Raw genomic sequence first — 19,733 nt, 5'->3', positions numbered from 1 at the left:
CTATCTTCATCTTGGGCAGAACTTTGGGCGGCTTGGATGGCGTCGCTCGTGGGTGCTTGGGAGCCTTCTCAGTCGGCGGAGGAGGAGAACTCCGAGGGCGCTTCGACGTCTGCCCAACAGGTGCAGTCGCCTTGCCACGTCCCCGCGCTGGATCATGCGTGAGCTTGGATCGCCCCTCCGGGCGGGGGGGTTCAACTTCCTCCTCCTCCTCCTCCTCACTGGAGAAGACGTCGTCGCCTCCCTCCCCTTCACCATCAGACTCCCACTCGCCTTGGTCATCCCCGCTCTCGCCTCCACTCGCCTCACCTTCCTCAGTCGACCCCTGCGCCCCGTTGGGCGTCGAGTACATCTCGGTGGTCGCCTGGGAAACAACAGACAAGACAAAAGTCAGTCGACCAACTCAAAGAAGACCAACGCAGAAAGCAAGATTTCAGTCAGAAACATAAAGATATACCCGATCCACTTCGTATGAGTTGTCGAGTGGAATTACCCTTCTGGCTCCTCGGGGGTTGTCTTTATTCCCCGTGATGCTCGACAGCCACCCCTCCAGCATCTCGTCAGTGACCTCCTCCGGGTGGATCCGAGTGGTGTCGTCGAGGCCCGAATACAGCCACATCGGGTGGTCTTGGGCCTGGAGCGGTTGAATGCGTCTCTGGAGAAAGACCTCTAGCAGGTCCATCCCAGTCACGCCCTCACGAACAAGTTCAACCACTCGGCCGGCCAACACTTTGACTTGGGCCCTTTCCTCTGGCGCGATTTTCAGAGATACAGGCTTCTCGGCTCAGTCGAGGGAAAAAGGAGGGAGACCAGTCGACTGACCTAGGGTCACCTGGTCCTGGCAGTAGAACCAAGTTGCCTGCCAACCACGGACTGACTCCGGGAAAATGATGGATGGAAAACAGCTCTTTCCCCTCGTTTGGATCGCCAAGCCCCCGCACAACTGGATCACTTGCGTCCTCTCATCACTCGACTTGGCCTTCTTGACCGACTGAGAGCGACAAGTAAAGATGTGCTTGAAAAGCCCCCAATGTGGGCGGCAACCCAAGAACGCCTCACACATGGAAATGAAAGCAGCAAGGTAGACAATGGAATTTGGAGTAAAGTGATGGAGCTGCGCTCCGAAGAAGTTCAAGAAACTCCGGAAGAAAGGATGGGGCGGCAGAGAAAACCCTCGGTCGATGTGGGTGGCTAAGAGCACGCACTCACCATCACGGGGTTGAGGTTCGATCTCTCCCCCCGGAAGACGCGCAGCTTTGTGGGGAATGGCTCCCCCCTCGACCATGTCGTCGAGATCCTCTTGCCGGAGCACCGACGGCATCCAATCGCCCTGGATCCAACCTTTGGGCAGGGCGGTCCTGGAGGAAGATCCGCCCCGTGCAGACTTCTTCCCTTTCCCCGCCGCTGCCGCCTTCTTCGCGCGCTCCAGAGACGTCGTCTTGCCCTTCACCATCGTCGCCGGCGAGATCTCACACGGGCTTGCGGCGCTTGGGTGAGAGCGGAGGTAGCGGAGAGACTGACAAAGGGTAAGAGGAAGAAGGAAGGAGAACAGAGCGCACGGCTTGGAAACCCCGAGCCAACAACTTATAAGGGGCCGCTCCCGAGTGGCTGACTGGTAGGCCCAGGCTATCCAGTCAAATCCCGCAGCAGACGCGCGCGCAGTACGTGGCGAAAAAGGCGACATGGAGATCGAGGAGCTTCCGCTTTATCGCTTCCGATTACTGCGGCTGCTCCCGTCCCGTGCGCTTCCCAAAATCCGAATCCCGCGACATCCGCGGGCCGCAAAACAACTTATCAAAACAGGAGACCCCGCTCGCGCCGACACTCGGTATATCACAAGCAAAGAAATTCACTCGACGAAAGACCTGGAATGGATCAAGGCGACTGAAAAAGTTGGCAACGTCATCCGTGACGATTGACCCAACAAAGCTCCCACGTGGCCCGAAAGGCCAGTCGGAAAAGTTCTCCAACTCTTTCCCCACTCAAACCTCGATCCATTCGGGGGCTAATGATGAAGCTACGTACCTAGGGTAGGGGCACGGACCTGTGCAAGAAGCCCTACCCGAGGACGTCCCTAGAAGAGGTCACCTTTCAATCGACTTGAAGGTATCCCACTCGACGGATTCAAGACACTCGACCAAGAAGCTATCACTCGACCAAGAAGCTATCACTCGACTGCCAGAAGACCTAAAGTCACTCCGCAGGCAAACGGTCGGCTATTTAGCAGTCTTTATGGTCATTATAGCACTTTATTAGGGGCGTTACCAGCAACGCCCACCTTAAATGTACCTTAAACCCTGTATTACTGAGGGCAGGAGGGGGCCGGCGAACTCTATATAAGCCACCCCCCTCCTCAGTATGAAGGGTTCGCACCCCTGTTATCTGCACACTCATAATCCAATCGACCGCCTCCGGGCACCGAGACGTAGGGCTGTTACTTCCTCCGAGAAGGGCCTGAACTCGTAAACCTTGTGTGCTTACAACTTCCCAATAGCTAAGATCTAGCCTCTTCATACACACCCCCCTACATTACTGTCAGACTTAGAACCACGACAGTGGTAGCTGCTCAGCCTCGGTCGCCATAGCCGGGAAATGCAGCGGCTCCATTGGAAGCTGGCTGTCGTTGACTTCTTCCATCACCGATGTGCTGCAGACGGGATATTATGTGTGTCAGGGATGTAGATCGACCACAAAGATTAAGAAGCAGAGCCTACAGAGTAAGTATTGGGACGGTGGCCGCAAGAAGATGGGATTATCTGTCTTACCTCCTAATCGGTTGCAGCAGGAACTCCATCGCAAAGAGCGCCGCCTATTTTTGCTCCACCGCGGATCTGCAAGTGCGTCAATGGTGACCCAAGAACCCTAAGACAGAGGTTGGGGACAGCTGCGCCCTTGTCATTTACTAGCGCCCAAACCACTCCCTGCCATGGAAGCGCTTATCCTGAGCCACGGGTCAGACGGGGAACAGAATCCTGAGCCACGACTCTCCTTTCTCGCCGTCACGGCGCGCGTCTCCGGCAGGAGGAACTACCCATAAGTATACGGTATTCCCTTGCGCTGTGAATTAAAAAAGAACGACCGACTGCCTGTGTAAGTCCGGCCCACACATCCCGATGGCTACTCACGCGGCCCAGATAACGAGACCACCTGTGCTCATGACTAGAATAACCACGTCCTATCTATATGCACATTTTTATGTGGAGTTTGTCCTATGTATTGTTGGTTCTCTAAATCTTTGGTCCCAATGAGTTTGGGTACCATTTTGTTTGTGTTGTTGTTCTAGGAACAATTGCAGATACATTGGATGCTCGGCTCACTCACAAGGAAGGTGTTGTCATCATGTGATTATTGGAGTCGAGATGGGATGATCAATGAACTACTATCTACCTTCAATTGGTATCTACTACATCCTTCCAATGTTAACTCGGTAACAAGTATCTTCATATTCTTCATGCACACATTTCTTGCATCAACCTTGTGTAGGCTATATCATGGCATGTTATTCATTCATTCTTGTGATACTTGTTCCCTTTCTCAAAGCATCCCAACAATTATCTCTTGTTGCTAGTTGTGATGTCTTTGATGGGTGTGTGGTAGGAATTCATTTATATACAATAAGACCATATCTAGCCGTGTGCTATGCTTCCAAGCAAATATCTTATTGGTATATGTATGACCTCCCTTTGGATATCTTGTTCCTCGTGTTGTAACTATTTCGGGTGTACATCCTTCTTTGTAGATATATATCATCATGATTTCGTCTACCTAGAATAGTATACACTTGAGATAAGTTGCATATCTAGTTGATATCCTTTCTTTCACGTCCACCTTGTCTTTCTTATGTTATTTCTTTGGTGGCTCCATGAAAGCTTTTGCCTTGAGTGCGTGTCTTCTATCTTTGCATCTTGATGCACTCTTGTGTGGTGAAGATTATTTTCCTCATGCTTATCTTTACGAGGCTTTTGCCATCTTAATTGGTATCCCTCGTCTTGATGAGGCTTTCATCCTCTATCTTCACCACGGGTTGTCACAAGCATAGGTTCTTTATATGCTTAGTAGTAAGCTTGTGAACCCATTTGGTAGTTGTGTGTGGGAATGATAGGCCTTGCACCATGTGCCTCATTCTTTCAAGACTTTATTGATGCGTAATGCTCATCCGTACATTAGTATTCTCAAGTGCATTGCCTTGACTCACACACATCATTTTGGTTGATCCCATTCTTAAGTTGCCTCTTTCACTTGTTGCTCAACCATGTGTTTGTTACATGTACTAGGCTTAGTTTCCTATATGCTCACTTGCACTTGTTGTAAGTTTCTATTGATTTTGGGGAGCTGTGATCCTATTTTGTGCACTTTGTATCCAAATACAAAAATTCTTATGTGTGCACAAATCATGGGGAGCTTCTCTAGTTTCTTTAGAACGATCCTCTGCTCATATCATAATATCTTTATTCTTGTGGCACGTAGGATGTTTGGTCTAGTTGGTTCAATTGATATCTGTTGATTACTTGCTTCAATTGGTATCTTCTGATTGCTTGTGTCTCTCTTTGTTATGTCTTTGTGGCATATCTTCCTTTAGCAATCTTGGTGCCTCAATATAGTTGGTCTTCCTCCAAGTATTACCTTTGGATATGTGTATGACATTCCACTCTCTTGTTGAGAAATACACAACTTATGGAGGAACACAATTTATATTGGCCTTCTAAGCTTTCCGCCCATTTTGGCAATCGATGCCAATGGGGGAGAAGTTTCAAAGAGTTTTGTGGATAAGTTTAGAGAGTTTGTTCTTCTTGCTTTGGTTTTGTACCTAAGCATTTGCATCTCATACACATGCATTATTGGTTGTTGCATTGCATGGTGATAAATAATTCCTTATGTAAACTCTCTTGAAAGTGATTGTCATCAATTACCAAAATGGGGGAGATTGAAAGGACATGCAGTGCCCCCATGTGTGGTTTTGGTAATTGATGACAATCTCTATGGACTAACGGTTGCCTTGAGTTATATTTGAAGGATTTGTCCATAGGATTGTCTTGAAGTCCATGTGTTGGTTTCAAGGAGTTTATGAGATTGCCAAAGTGCTTTTCAAGGAATTATCCAAAGATTGGTCATGTGTGAGTTGAGATGGCCAAAGTGCTTTTCAAGGAATTATCCAAAGATTGGTCATGTGTGAGTTGAGCTTATTGCAAGCATGTCTTGAAGAAGAAGATTGTGTGATCATTCATGTTTACCTTCAAGACATCATCCAAATGAAGAGAGTTGGAAAGATTCAATGTTGATCAAGACTAAGTCAAGAGTGAATCAAGTTGATCAACTCACAAAGCGTAGAAGAAGTACCGAGAGGGATCAAGTGATCCCATGGTATGGTAAGCATTGCCCATTACGCTTTGTGTCGTGGAGTTGTCACGGCAGATGTCCTTAGTGTTAGGACTTAGTCGCGAGGCCAACGCATCTATTTGGTAGCTTGAGAGGGGTTGAGCGGGATGAGACACGCGATGTTTTACCCAGGTTCGGCCCCTCATGGTGGAGGTAAAAGCCTACATCCCGCTTCATTGATATTGATGATGATGATCACGGTTACAAGAGTGCTCTATCTTGAGAGCTATTGTCTAAACCTAACTTGTCCAACTTGTGGAACTTGTCAATCTTCTCCCTTTTGGGGAGCCCTGCCCCTCCTTATATATGTTGAAGGGGCGGTTTACATGTGGAGTCCTATTAGGATTAGGACTAGTCTATCTCTAATACAAACCGGATACAAGTCCAGGTCTTAGCTCCTTGTAAGATAATGTTCCTCGTGCCTTTCCTCTTAAACCGGCCCACCGTTAAACGTGAACCGGCCTTCTGGGCTTTGGGCCTTGTCATCCGTCGATCCCGCACACCGGATCACCAGTGAGTCATAATGACCAGGTGGGTTGCTTGTAAACCGCCAGGTCAGGGCGGGTCGCGAGTAACTCGCCAAGTGTCAGCGGGGTCTTCAGATAAACCGCCAAGTCCGGCTGGGTTAACTTCCGGCCGGTTTACACCGCGGGGTATATCCCCGACACTTTATGTACTAACCCATGGTCTACGTGAGAGTTCTTTATGGGGTTAGGTATGTTTCCATGGTCTTGCGTCAAGAGGAAGATCTCATACAACCCATGGAGGATGACATCAAGTGGTGATCGTCATCAAGTTTACAGTGTGCAAGTTCAAGTGGAGCAACTCGAAGAGTGACTCACCCATAATGGAGTATGGGGGAGCAATCAAGCTTGAAGCTTGCCGTCCATTGTGGTGTCAATGGAATTGTGAAGATGTGCCAAAGAGTGGCTCACCCATAGTGGAGTATGGGGGAGCAATCAACTAGTCTTCATCGAGCCAACACAATCAAGAAAGGTGGTCCAACTTGAGAAAGTCAAGATCGTCATCATCTAGCTCAAGTGGACTATGTGCAAGGCAAAGATTTGCCCTTCATAGGTTTTCTATTTTACCGGTCTCATAGTGGTAGTTGGGAGACCGGGTTGTAGGATCGATTGCCGTACTATCAAGGGGGCTCTCTAGGGAGTAGCGTGATCATATCATTTGTCGAGAGCTCAAACCATTGCATCCTTGCATAATCTTTCTTAGTTCTTGTTTGGTTCCATTTGTGAGTCTTAGAGCTTATGGTCATCTTGATGACAAGCTTGAGTTCATCGAAAACGGAGTTCGCATGCATCTTCTATGATGTTTTCGGTGTTGGAGGTTTTACCGATCTTATCCGAGGAAGGGTTCTCACCATTTTATTATGGTCCTTTTCTCATTTGCTTCTTATTGATATTTCTCTCAAGATTGTGTTAGCTCTTGTCGTTAGCTTTCCAACAAACTTGGTTTCGTTGAATTCGGAGCTCGTATGGGAAAGTTGTGCCTGTTTTGATATTGCCTGTTTTACATAGAGAGGTTGCACCGCCCCATGGAGAGGTTGTACCACTTGACCGATACAACCGGTGTTTGGAGCGGTTGTACCGCTCCAGAATTGGTCCGGAGGTTGTACCGGTCATGTACCGCTCTACCACCGGACTGGTCTCTGTTGTGGTGCCGTTGTTGGGCGGTTGTGGGTCGGTTGTACCGCTTATTGCCTGTTACCGATTGTACCGGTGCTCATAAAGGTTGTACCGCTCCTATGTTGTTCTGTACATAACGGGCAGATTCGTGGGACCTATTTAAGGGGGTCTTCTTCCCCAATGGTTCCCTAACTCTTGAGCTCGTTTTTGCCCCCATTGTTGACCTTCTTTGAGCTTGCTAACTCTCAATCCCTCCATGGATTCTTGCTAGTTTTTGAGGGAAAAGAGAGAGGAGATCTAGATCCACATTTCCACCAATCACTTTCTCCTCTATGTGAGGGGAACCCCTTGGATCTAGATCTTGGAGTTCTTGGAGTTCTCCTTCTTGTTCTTCCTCTCATTTTCCTTCCTAGCATTAGTTGCTTTGGTGGGATTTGGGAGAGAAGGACTTGGGCACTCCGTGTGCCCTTGCCATTGCATTTGTGCATCGGTTTGAGTTCTTCACGGTGATACGTGAAAGTTACAAGTTGGGAAGCTTATTACTCTTGGGTGCTTGGTACCCTTGAGCTTGTTCCTCTTGGGTGCTTGGGCGCCCTGGACGGTTGGTGGTGTTCGGAGCTCAATCATTGTGGTGTAAAACTCCGGGCAAGCGTTGGCGTCTCCAATTAGGTTGTGGAGATCGCCTCGAGCAATTTGACGGGTACTGGTGACCGCCCCCAAGGGTTGCCAAAGTGTACGGGTTCGGTGACCGCCCCCAAGGGTTTCCATTTGTACGGGTCCGGTGACCGTCCTCAAGGGTCCCTTAGTGGAATCACAGCATCTTGCATTGTGCGAGGGCGTGAGGAGATTACGGTGGCCCTAGTGGCTTCTTGGGGAGCATTGTGCCTCCACACCGCTCCAAACGGAGATTAGCATCCGCAAGGGTGTGAACTTCGGGATACATCGTCGTCTCTGCGTGCCTCGGTTATCTCTTACCAAGCCCCTTTACTCATGCACTTTACTTTGTGATAGCCATATTGTTTCTTGTCATATGTCTTGCTATCACTTAGTTGCTTATCTTGCTTAGCATAAGTTGTTGGTGCACATAGGTGAGCCTAGTTGTTTTAGGTTTTGTGCTTGACAAATTAACCGCTAGGTTTATTCCGCATTTGTTCAAGCCTAAATCGTAATTATTTTAAAACGCCTATTCACCCCCCTCTAGGCGACATCCTCGATCTTTCACGCAGTCATCCGCCTCCGTTCCCTTTCTCCTGTCCACACCACTACTGCTCACCATGGCTTCCTCTCTCTCCAGGGCTCTTAGGGACGGGCGAACGACGTAACAGAAGGAGATGGCTGCCATTGCTGCCGACTGGCTGGCCGGCAGGCAGCCGGACAACAACGTCCAAATGGAGAATATGGTAGTCGACGATCCGACGCCAACCTCCTCCACCGCACCATCCTCGCCAGTGCATTGCACCATGACCATCGGCGAGGCACATGCCCAATACATGGACACAGTGAGGCAGAAGCGTGAGGAGTAGTTCCGGGAGGCGCATGCCGATGCCGCCTACAACCACCATCTCCTCCAGGAGCACCCACATGCAGAGGAGCATATCACCGTGGAGCGGGCGGAGCAGGAGGCGCTGCTCTAGTCGTACCGCTCCGCTCGCGAGAGCCGCCTCGCGCGCTGGCGATACCGCATGCGGGTGGCGGAGGTTGCGGCCACCTACAAAGAGGACGATGAAGCGGGCGAGGCGCTATTTGGCGAGACCGACAACGAGGCGGAGGACAATGCCGGCTCGGCCGAGGCCCCGCCCCACCAACAATGAGGTAGAGGACATTGCCGACTCTGCCGAGGACCCACCCTGCCGGTAACGAGGGAGAGGATTCCCCCCGCTCCGCCGAGGCCCCGCCCTGCCGACAACGAGGAAGAGGATTTCCCCCACTCCGCTGAGGCGGCGCCCCATCGGCAACAGGATAGAGGACGTCGTCGGCTCCGTCGAGGCCCCGCCCCACTGCCAACGAGGTCGCGCCACACAGGAAACGAGTTAGAGTAGAACACGGTAGGTCGCCGCCGCTCGGGTCCAAGTAAGGCCACCACTGCTACCCTCCGGTTGAAGCCAAGCTTGGCGGGTTGACCATTGACCGATTAGCTTCTTTACGGCGATGTGGAGTCGAGAGCTGTGCTGGAGAAGAAGCTTCTGTTCGACTCAGCCGGACACGGGTGGGTAGCTTCAGTTAATTATTTTACCTCTAACGCACCCCTTTTTAGTTGAAGAATGTATTAAATGTAATGAAATCCGGCATGTTTATATGAAATCCGGACGTGTATGAAAGAATTTAGTTCGATTAGTTCGAATTCTTGTATCAGTGGCATTGGATGAACATGCAAAACAATGCGTACTAGCATTATTCTCAGGGTGATCACCTCGTTCGCAGCAGTTTCACACAACAATACATACTAGCATTATTCCCAGGGTGGTCACCTCGTTTGCAGCAGTTTCACATATAAGTCCTTTTTAGTCTGCATATAAGTTTTGTCTAAAGTCAAAGTATCTCTACTTTGACCAATCTTATAGAAAAAAGTATCAACATTCACAATGTAAAATCAACTGACTTGAAAGAAATCTAATATGCGAAGTAAAAAGGAACAGAGGAAGTACAAAACGTTCGAGTAGCTTTTTAGCATTCTTGTACATTGCAATCAAACACACAGGCCTGACAATTCATAGAGAGCATACAGAAACAATAGATGATTATGCATCTCCGTGATTCATATGTCAGAGCCAATATTTACTTCACAACTAAAGAATAAAGAAAAACCGATCAATGCTGCTGACAACAAAGGGCGTCCCATTCGAAAATATCAAACACATGTCATCTTGCTAACATCAATGAGCAAAAATTGACAAGGTTTTCCCATTCCAAAATGTCAAATGCGTGTTGTTTTGCGTACATCAATGAGCAAACTTTGACAAGGTTTTCCCATTCCAAAATATCAAATGCCTACGATTGTGGAATGGGCAGGGTTTGCCATCTGTTCGGACATTGACATGACACCTCATGCTAAATAAACAACTGTTCTTTCTGTGCAATTCCACTAAAATCAACCAAATTCGCGCGTAGATTATATGATTTCGCATTTATATGTTGCAATGCTTTGAACATATCAGCACCTCCTTTTTGTGGTGGAAATGAATGATTCGAGAATATTCGATGTATTCGTGAACATTTTGTGCAGATCCCATTAAAATCAAGCTGAGCACCCCTGTTTACATAAATACAAAAAAGTGATTAGTATAAAGCAAAATGTACTCTATGAATTGACAGTTTAAACAGGCAGCCTACATGATCCATGCAGAGCACGCATTTAAAAAAATGGAACTCACCGGAAGGAATCCTAAAACAACATTGTATTGGCCATCACAGAAATAAAGATGGAGATCCATGAGTCCTTCTGAGCTAAAGTTCGTTTATTCTTGTGGGCGATAAAACCATCCTTCAACTGCTCCCTTCTGATAATAAGAGAGGCTTGACTTCTTCATCCTGGCATAATCGAAACTAGGCACTTCATGTACTCCATATTCTTCTTCAGAGGTGGATGATCCTGTTGTGCAATGCTCGAAAAAGGAAAGAAAATATTTAAAATAGTACAAATGAAGCACTTCATGACAATAGCTAAATAGTAGCACAGCACCAGTAGAGACGACAAAGCTCAATCATATGGATGAAATACGTGGGCCGGTACCAACCTTTGTCAGGAGGCTTATTGTGCAGAGCATACATATGAAGCACTTCTCGGGAACCATCTGTTGTTATCTACTGTGGTTGTCATGCTTACTATATACTCCTCGATTAGTTTAATGTTTCCAACATCTTCTTGTGCAGTTCCACTAAAATATATGTTATCTTCTAAGAAGATCCTTGTTTGCACAAGTAGAGATAATTACATATTACATTAAGAGTGACATAAAATCAGCGGCAAAACAATTGCTCGTTCCAGCCATAGCAATAAATTAAGATGCAAAGCCAGATCATTACTTGTGTCATCATAGTTCCAGTGCTTCATTACAGCACCGGGAGTTGATTTTTGTTTGTCTTCAGATTGTTCTTCCCCTTCATCACTTGGTTCAGACGATCTACCCATCTATCTATCTTTTTTAGCTAAATCTATCTATATCTGTGTTATGTTATTAAGTTGTAAGCGTACTATCGGTACCCCGTTGTGGGCTTGGTTGGCCCGAACTATCTATATTATGTGTCTTTCTATTATCAAGTTCTTGCTACTTATTTAAGTTGCATGGTGTTTTTGCTTGTAGGTCTAGATACACCCATTATTAAAAAAATGCATTTCAAACGTCAAAAAAAGACATTTTTTGTGGACTGTAAAAGGAAAAAAATGACTCGTGAAAAGTCATTTTGTAGCAATGAAATTTCTTTTTTTTTTCCAAGCCACAAATAATTTCTTTTTAATGGATTTTTGATTTACATTACTCCATGAACAAAAACAAGTAACAGAATTTTTGAAATGTTAAAATAAGTAGCTAACACAAGTAAAACGGGCCCAAGTAAAACATGTGTCATGTGCTACCTCTTTGCATTTTGCCGCATTTTTATTTACATTGTTCCATGAACAAAAATTTGGCCAAAGTAAAAACAAGTCAAGAAGTATATGTTTGTTAGAGGTTTATTTGCCCAAGCAACATTTTATTTAGTCGAACCATCTTTCGTTAAACATGGGTGCCTCTATGCTATAAAAAAGGTTATTGCCCCTACGCGAGTGGGTTGGTTTCTCTTTGGGCCTGGTTATTTTCTCGCGGCCCAAAATCTATTCGGCAGCCCAGATTTTTTTAATCAGAAACTGAATTTGGGTGTACACTTTGTTAACTAAAGAACAAAAACAGAGGCATGAACACTGAATAATTTTCCAAATTGTTGTTTTGACTCAGTTGCATCAACTTGGCATAGCGACAGATTGCGTCCTCTGTCCTGACAGGCCTAAATGCTCATTCTAATGACGGATGAACAACAAGTAAAAGAAAACCAGAGCAATGATACAACAATAGAACCCCCCTGCCCTAATATTTGCTTGCTTCTGCAAATTGATCATCTGCATTAGATGTTTGTTGATCTTATTCAGTTCCTCGTTCAGTTCGGACTACGCGTGCAGTTCAACATCGCGCGCATACCTCGACATCGACATGACTCTATCCGCCCCTCGCCCGTCCGAGCTCCCCAAATTCTTCACAACAATCGGCGGCACCCTGCCCAAATTGAGCTCACAGGTTGCGGCCCCGCTCGAATCAATGTAGCCCTCAAACTGAATCCTCTCAATATAATCATCCATCCACTTGAAATGTGTACATTTCTTCAGGATCTAAAAACAACAACATGAACCTTAAATCCCAAATTTGACGAGAAAAAAGTAAATCTGGAGAAATCAGAGCAAACGACAGCGAAAGAACGGGCTAAGAACTGAGATCTAACCTTGTCATCCATTCCTGCCATTGTTTTGCTCAAGTATTTCATAAATTCACGCCCAAGATTGCCATTCTCATCCGTCTTACTGACCTATCGTTTAAGAAGCTCTGGGCGTGGGCACTCAGGGCACCTTGTCATGACACTAGACCATACTGTCGCTATTTTAAGTGTGTGGCGGAGGAGCTAGACATCTGCGCTAGGTCGCCGGAGAAGAGAAAGACTGGGGAAAGAGGAAGCAATGGGCGGCGGCGGGCGGACGGTCGCGGGCGCTCGTCTCTTCTAGCTGCGGAGAGGTGGGTCCCTCTCTTACGTGGACAGGTGATGGGTCCCGTGCATACGTGGATAAGTGATGGGTCCAACCCCTAACAACTAACGAGGGCATCACTTGAGTTTAAGGACCATGTTGTGCCTGGGCTATTTACGGGCTCAAATGTGTCGCACCATAACCATTCGCTAGAACAACGTCACACCCCTTTTAATTCACATGAAATGTGTCGCAGAGGAGCTATTGACCACGGAGACGGAGAAGGGGTGGAGATCAGCGCATGGCCGGCGTCTAGCAGCTGTCGCCAAAGGAACAGAGCGGCTGCTGGTTTTATAGGCTAATATAATAGGGCGCAGTAGGTCGGTTCGCTTCATTAGCCGACGCAACCAACGGAAACCGGACGCAACTGAAATTCTAACGGTTCCCGCTCAAGGCCCCCGGCGCAGACTCAGAGAACGAACAAGCGCCGCCGTCGCTCAACCGCTCCCGCGCACAGGGACCCCGGCGAAAACTCGAGGAGGAACAGCCCCCGCCGCTCAACGGCTCCCGCGCACAGGGCTCGACAGCGCCGCCGCCGTTCAACGGCGCCCGCGGCACAGGGCCCCAGCGCTGACTCCAGCTGGACGAACAGCGCTGCTGCCGCCGCCACCGCCGCCGCGGCCGCTTCCTCCCCCTACATCGACGCGGAGGTACACCCTCCTGCCTCTAACTTGCTGCCGTCCGACGAGGCTTGCATGCTCTGATCCGTGGTCTGTGCCCCTTCTTTGCTGGCTTGGGATCGATCGTCGCTGGTTCTTGCTAGAGTAGCTTTGTTCTGGAGAAATCAAGAACGCTTGGTTAGCTGCGAGGGCGTCTCGGTAGTCAATCGCTCGATCGACCTTCAAGAACAACGGCGTTTATCTCTTAGATAATTGCGCAGCGCCTTCCTGTCTTCTTCTCCGGCGATGCCAATGCGGCAGGGCATGCTTCACGTTCTCGACCAGCCTTCGCATGGCGAACAGCAAGTAGACGGTGAACTCCCCCTCCGTCTCTACATAGTACGGGGAATTGGTTCAGCATGCTTCAAGGGAGAATAATGGTCCAGACCTGTGTGCCAAACATGCTCTGTCTTTCTTTACACATTTCTGATTGTTGGTTGGACGTAACGTTAGTAGCCTGCGGAAAGACTGTAATCCAATCTCGGTTACGTAATATAAAGTTCCTGAGTTCGTGTAAAACAAAAAACCTCATAGGTATCTCATATCTGTTGTACATGGTGTAGCGATTAGCGGATGAGTACGTAGGGCATTGGATGAAATCAGGGGGAGGGGACCCACACAGTTGAAATCAAGGTCGTGGAAAGGTTAGATAGGAATGTTGTGTAAGAATTTAGTAAGTTATAGTACGTTAGTGTAGCATTTTCCCTCGGGCAGGCATCTTTATTATCCCATCTTGTTTACACAATAGTTAACGAGAAAAAAAGTCGGTACTTTTCTCGGTTTTTACTAGTTGGAATGGGGAATGTATATTTTAGTTGTTTAATAACAAATGTTTTAATTACACATCTTTAGGAAATGCGTTTGGTCCTAACCTGTTACAATTACCGCGCTTTATTGTTCTTGTTATATCTTCATGAAGAAAAAAAATTCAAGCCACACAATAGAATTCTGTAGGAAACAATGGAAGTGGAACATTGCACACACATAGCATACGCGTCATACTGTTACCAGGAGAGTTGGTATACATGGAGCATAGCTACAGTCAATAGCATATGCAAATACATCAACTCAGACAACACAAAAACTTAACACAGGAAGTAACAAACTAGAGTTTTGACCAATGTCAACAGTGATGTTCACTTTAATGACCTCAAAATTTTCTAGTTTTCATCATCACATCTCCATGTATGTACCGAGTGTTGCTCCATATTTTTTTCGTTAGCAGACCTCCTGTAGGTATGCTCTGTCCTGTGTTTTTTTTTTCTTCATGTACCTTCTTTTTTTTGCGGGGCATAAATATTGCCCATGTACCTTCAACGGGGCCATAAATCTTGCCCATGCTTTATAACGATGGCATAAATATTGCCCAACAGGGGCATAAATATCACAGGCAATTAACTAAAGCCTTCATTTGCCTTAGAGCTGCTGCCTCATGGACCTGCAATTGATCATGCAAAAGAAGCATAACAGGTAAAATGAAGCTCATGTGTCAGCAGTTGTCGCTGAACTTTTAGATGACTGGCAAGAGAATTATGCTACTTAATTTTGGATGACTGGCAAGAGAATATGCTACTTAATTTTGGACTGCTAGGTTAAGCTTGGGAATAGTTTCACATCCAAACCAAAGCTAGTCCAGCCCATAGCACTATACGCCCAGGATTCAAACCAAACCGGTCCCAAAAAAATCAGCCAGAATCCAGACCAAACCAAATTGTATGTTTTTTTCAACCCAACCCCAACCCCATCCAAACCGTTTCTGACTTTTGGATTGAAACCACAAACTTAAACCATGGACAAAACCCTTAACGCGAAAAGGGCATTAGCAGTTGACGACCAAGCCCAGTCAGGGATAATAATTTCTAAAGTAATCTGGGCAAGACCAAGCTAAGCCTGCACAGTTTTGTGGTCATCAGCATCTCTACCTACAGAGGCGAGAGAGCGGGGTTGAGAGAGAGAGGGGCCCCCCACCTGCCGCAAAAGCTTGGCGTCAGCCAGGCGCCCCCACCATCGACGCAGCCAGGAGGGCCAAAGAGTAGGGACAGTGGAGGAGGAACGACGGGGTACAGCCGGCGGCAACGGCACCTTACCCTAGCATAGGGCAGATGGAATCGCTGGTGTCGTACAGATGTGCGGTCGAATTGGTTGCTCATTCCAGTTTGTCTATGGATTGAAACAGGCTATGACCGTTTGGTCTCTGCCCAGACTCCAGACCAAAGCAAGGCAATCTAGTATAATTGCTACAACCCACACTAGACCAAATTACCACAGGTGCTCAGCCCATTTAATCCAACCCAAAGCAAAGTGATGGAAAAACCAAACTGAAACTTCAGTTTGAGTCCAAACAATTCCCAGGTTTACGCTAGGTCTTAAGCTTTCCATGTGCTTATGTGTAGCAGGTAACCAGGTAACAGCTCTGAACCAAATTGAAGAAAAAAAAACCATATAGAGAAAGGTCTACTAAGTAAAGTAGGCACCCACTAAATGTAGGCATACATGTATAGAAGAGTCAATAAGTCTAATTGGTACTTCAAGGCTTTAACATCAACTTCTCGAGTTAGCAAGGTCCAGTAAGCACTCTAGGCATACATGCACATAGTTTAACATCGAGTGGTTGAGTTAGTAAGGTCTAGCAGGCAATCTAGGCACATGACTTTCATCGGGAAGAAGATCTAGCAAATGTGTAAGGGAAAAAGGAAGTGAAACCTTTACCTGGACGACCAATCATATTGCCAGGCCGTCGTTGGCCAGACCAACCTATCCTCCTGCCGGGTGTTTTCAAAGTCATCTTGGTAAACATCGTGTCTACAGGCCTGCTAAGAGCCAAACAGACCTCCATAAAACATGTTAGTCATTGATGGTTCTATTTAGATAGCTAAAAATGCAAAGTTGACACAAAATAATCTTTACTGAAGAAGAAGATCATCCTTCCCAGCATTTGATCCTCTTAGACAAATCATCCACATATGCCACTACGAATCAGGGGAGTGAGGAACTAACCTTGCTATTATCGCTCTGTAGTTTGAACCTCCCCAAGTTGTTAGTGCAATTTGTGTATTCTTCAGACATAACATTAGCTATCCCTATTTTATTGTACTATAAGAAAAGGAAAACGAGTAACAAAACCAAACTTGCTCCAATTCACTCATATATAGTCAAAACCATGAAAAATAAATAAGGATTCACTCATATGAATCAGAAGTGGTGATATCTTGTACAGAAGGACCTGGCAAATGTTGAACTTGGTGGTCAAGCTGGAGATACAAAAGTGATGGGAAGACATCAATATGATATGAACAGACTAGTTGTGAAAAAGGTCTGCAACACAGCAACAGGCACCTGTCCGGAGTAGGCAACATCAATCAAGATCAAAAAAATGCAGACAGCAAATGTTAAAGCACGATATGAATTTGAACTGAAGCAAACAAGTACCAAGTCTTAACTGGAAACTGAAGTCATTATCCACAAGTTCAGTAGGAAAAAATACCAATGGGAGGGTGGGGTTTGGGTTCTACGATGGAGAAGCTTAGTGATTTCTCCGTGTACTACTACTCCGTTGTGGAGGAGATTGAATCAAGGAAAAGAACTGGGACTGGGAGAGAGGGCAGGCTTTGAGGAGAAGAGGTGGGGAGGGGGGGCCGTGGTGGCTGCAGAGTGCAGAATGAGATGGGAAGGGGGGGCCCCGCGGTGGCTGGAGTGAGTAGGGGAGGGAGGTTGCGGTTCTCGTCGGCAGTGGAACAAGCTCGGCCTCGTCGGCGTCGGGGGCCTTGAGGAGCTCGGTGTCGGTGGCGGCCGGCAGGGACTCCGGCATGTAGGTGGCTGGATGATCTCTGCGGGGGTGCTGGGGGAGGGCTGACGATGAGGAGAGAGGTGGTGGTGGGCTGGGGGACGCGGAGGGGGGGATTCCGGTCCATGCACCGGAGAAGGCGGCGGCCGGAGATTGGGCTGGTGGCGGCGGCCAGGGAAGGGCCATATTTTTTCTTTTCTTTTTTGGTTCTGCGTGTGGACTGTGGGACTGGGTCCAATCGGTAGGGACGAAGGAAATGGAAGCTGCACCGTGCACGTTACGTTTTTCTTTTCTTTTCTTCTTCTTCTGTATATATATTTTATTATTATTATTATATATTTTAATTTGATTCAACATTTCTTCATCTTCTTCTTCTAAGTATTATTTTAATAAAAAGAGTATATAAGTATGGATAGAGATGTCACATGCTGTTTTCTCACCTCTTTTTTTTTTACTTTTGCAATCACCATGCAGATCAGATGGCTCGGAATGGTGTTATGAAGCTGATGGGGGGGGCTGTCGTTCGTTGGGGCTCCAGGACAAATGTTAGAGGTTATGGGTCTCTTGCTTGCCTCCTGAAAGCTGGCGCTGACATTTCAAACCTAGATCAAGACTGCATTATCGCTCCTCGTCAACAGATCATGTAAGTAGTACTATACCTCAGTATTCTAGCTTAGCCTAACTAATTAAAGAGATGCCCATCACGAGCTAGCTAGTGTCCCGTGATTTTAACCAAGTCTGTGTTGTTTGCACCAATCGCGTTGCAGGTTGGGTACGCTACCGGAGTCCATGCATTCTCAGCTGATTCCGCTTGAAGACTTTGCTGCCAAGTACCCCATGTTTGAGCAACTAGTGAACCATCCCCTGATACCCAACAGCGAAGCGGCTTGTTTACTCAGCGAACGGTGGCAGCAGCTCATACACTCCCTGGCCAGGATAGGAGAAGTGAACCTGCGGAAGGGGTGCACTGTCGCTGAGTCTTACCACAAGAGCAATGTGCTGGTCCACCAGAGGTACAACGAGGCATGCCTAGCACGGCCTACTGGAAGGACGTACAGAGGATTGACCGACGCGACCAGAGGACTGACTTACAGTGGCCTCGGCAATCTCCTTGAAGACATGGCCGCCAGTCACCAGCCGACGGCTCGGCCGCCAAAAGACTACCAGCTGATGGTGGATCTCATGAGGTCGCCCAGGTTAACAACACAACTGGAGCAAGTTGTTGTCTACAATCCTTGCCTCCTCCCGGCAACAGCCTATGTTTCCTACATTTATCACATCGATCATCTGCCCAGGAGGTACCTGTTCCGAAACAAGGATTCACACAAGGCTGCAGCAGGGAAGACTGCTTTGCGCCACATGGCCAAGATGAGAGGTCAGGACGATCGGCCCTGGCTCCAAGATGTGGTGGGCGATCGATTCTTATGCACCATATTGGTGCACATCCTTGGAGAGGGCAGTGAGAAGTTGGCCCGGAGACTTGTAGCCGGCCATGCCACCGATCTGCTTCCGGCTTACGATGTTGCCAGGGGGGCTACCGCCTTGAACGTCGGCCGAAGCCAACTCGTGCATGGGTGGGCGCCGTCGATTCTCAACAATAAGATCATCAACCCATCTGGAACAAGCTACACGATGGAGGAACTCGTGGAGCACCAGAGGTGGAGGCTGCCTGGCCTTGGCCCAGATGCAGCCGAGGGCTTTGCGCATACCACGGAGCACGATGCTACCAAATTGCCCAGCTTTTTCCCTCCTCGTCGTATCTATCATCTCGATGATGACGAGTGACACATACTGTACATCTGCTTGACTTGCCAGTCTGCTTTACTCCAATTGTATGTAGTACAGTACATTGCCGATGACCACACAGCACGATGCAGCGATGTATGTTGCCTAACTATACTGTTTTGCTCCACGTCATTTGCATCACCTGGAGCATGACGAGTGACAAGAAAACCTGATTGAACCAACATGTTATGACTTGGTAGTCTGCTTATTCTCTACGCAGAGAAAGGTTATGAACGCATGACCTTCGTATCGTAGCCTGCTTGCTGTGTACGTAGCCAGGGTTATTAACCAAAGACTATCTACTATACGTAGTGTTTATTTGTTCAATAGTATCGTATGGTCTTTTTTTAATGTTTCCCTTGTTGGAATTTGATCTCGGGTCATAACTGACTGAGAGAAAAGGGGGAGCTCTTCTCCCACGTTTGTGCTACGATTAGAGGCACACAAAAAGGCAACTTTTAGTTTTCGTCCCTGTCCCCTTAGCACCAAGTATAAAAAGAGGAGGTTGAGCCCCTTGGGCGACACACGCATACATGGGTTAAACCCCAACAAACTCCTAACAGCCGATCCTAAAAGGTGCCCTAGGAGATCAGAAGGCCATCTCCACCGTCGGCCACCGCAAGGTCAGTGCCGGCGGCTTCCTGCTGCCATCAACGTCTCCCTGCCCCTGCTCTTCTTCCACGGCCACCACCCTGTTGCTGCTGGAGATTACAAGGTCCAGCCAT

At 47.5% G+C, this 19,733-nt stretch overlaps 1 long non-coding RNA gene across 2 annotated transcripts; it reads right to left on the bottom strand.

The window, feature by feature from the left end:
• Positions 1 to 14,616: 14,616 nt before the first annotated feature.
• On the bottom strand, positions 14,617 to 17,409 carry LOC123104132 (uncharacterized). 2 transcript variants are annotated; one of them, XR_006450149.1, is made up of 2 exons: positions 16,869 to 17,409; positions 14,617 to 16,775 (listed from the first exon to the last, which is right to left on the bottom strand). It is a non-coding gene; the product is annotated as an uncharacterized lncRNA (long non-coding RNA). The 2 variants fall into 2 exon arrangements; XR_006450148.1 differs by having other exon boundaries at positions 16,880 to 17,409.
• Positions 17,410 to 19,733: the final 2,324 nt, after the last annotated feature.

This window comes from Triticum aestivum, chromosome 5A (genome assembly GCF_018294505.1).
Source record: "Triticum aestivum cultivar Chinese Spring chromosome 5A, IWGSC CS RefSeq v2.1, whole genome shotgun sequence".
NCBI classification, from domain to species: Eukaryota; Viridiplantae; Streptophyta; class Magnoliopsida; order Poales; family Poaceae; genus Triticum; species Triticum aestivum.
Note: the sequence above shows the minus strand (reverse complement) of the source record. Positions and strands in the feature narration are given on the sequence as shown.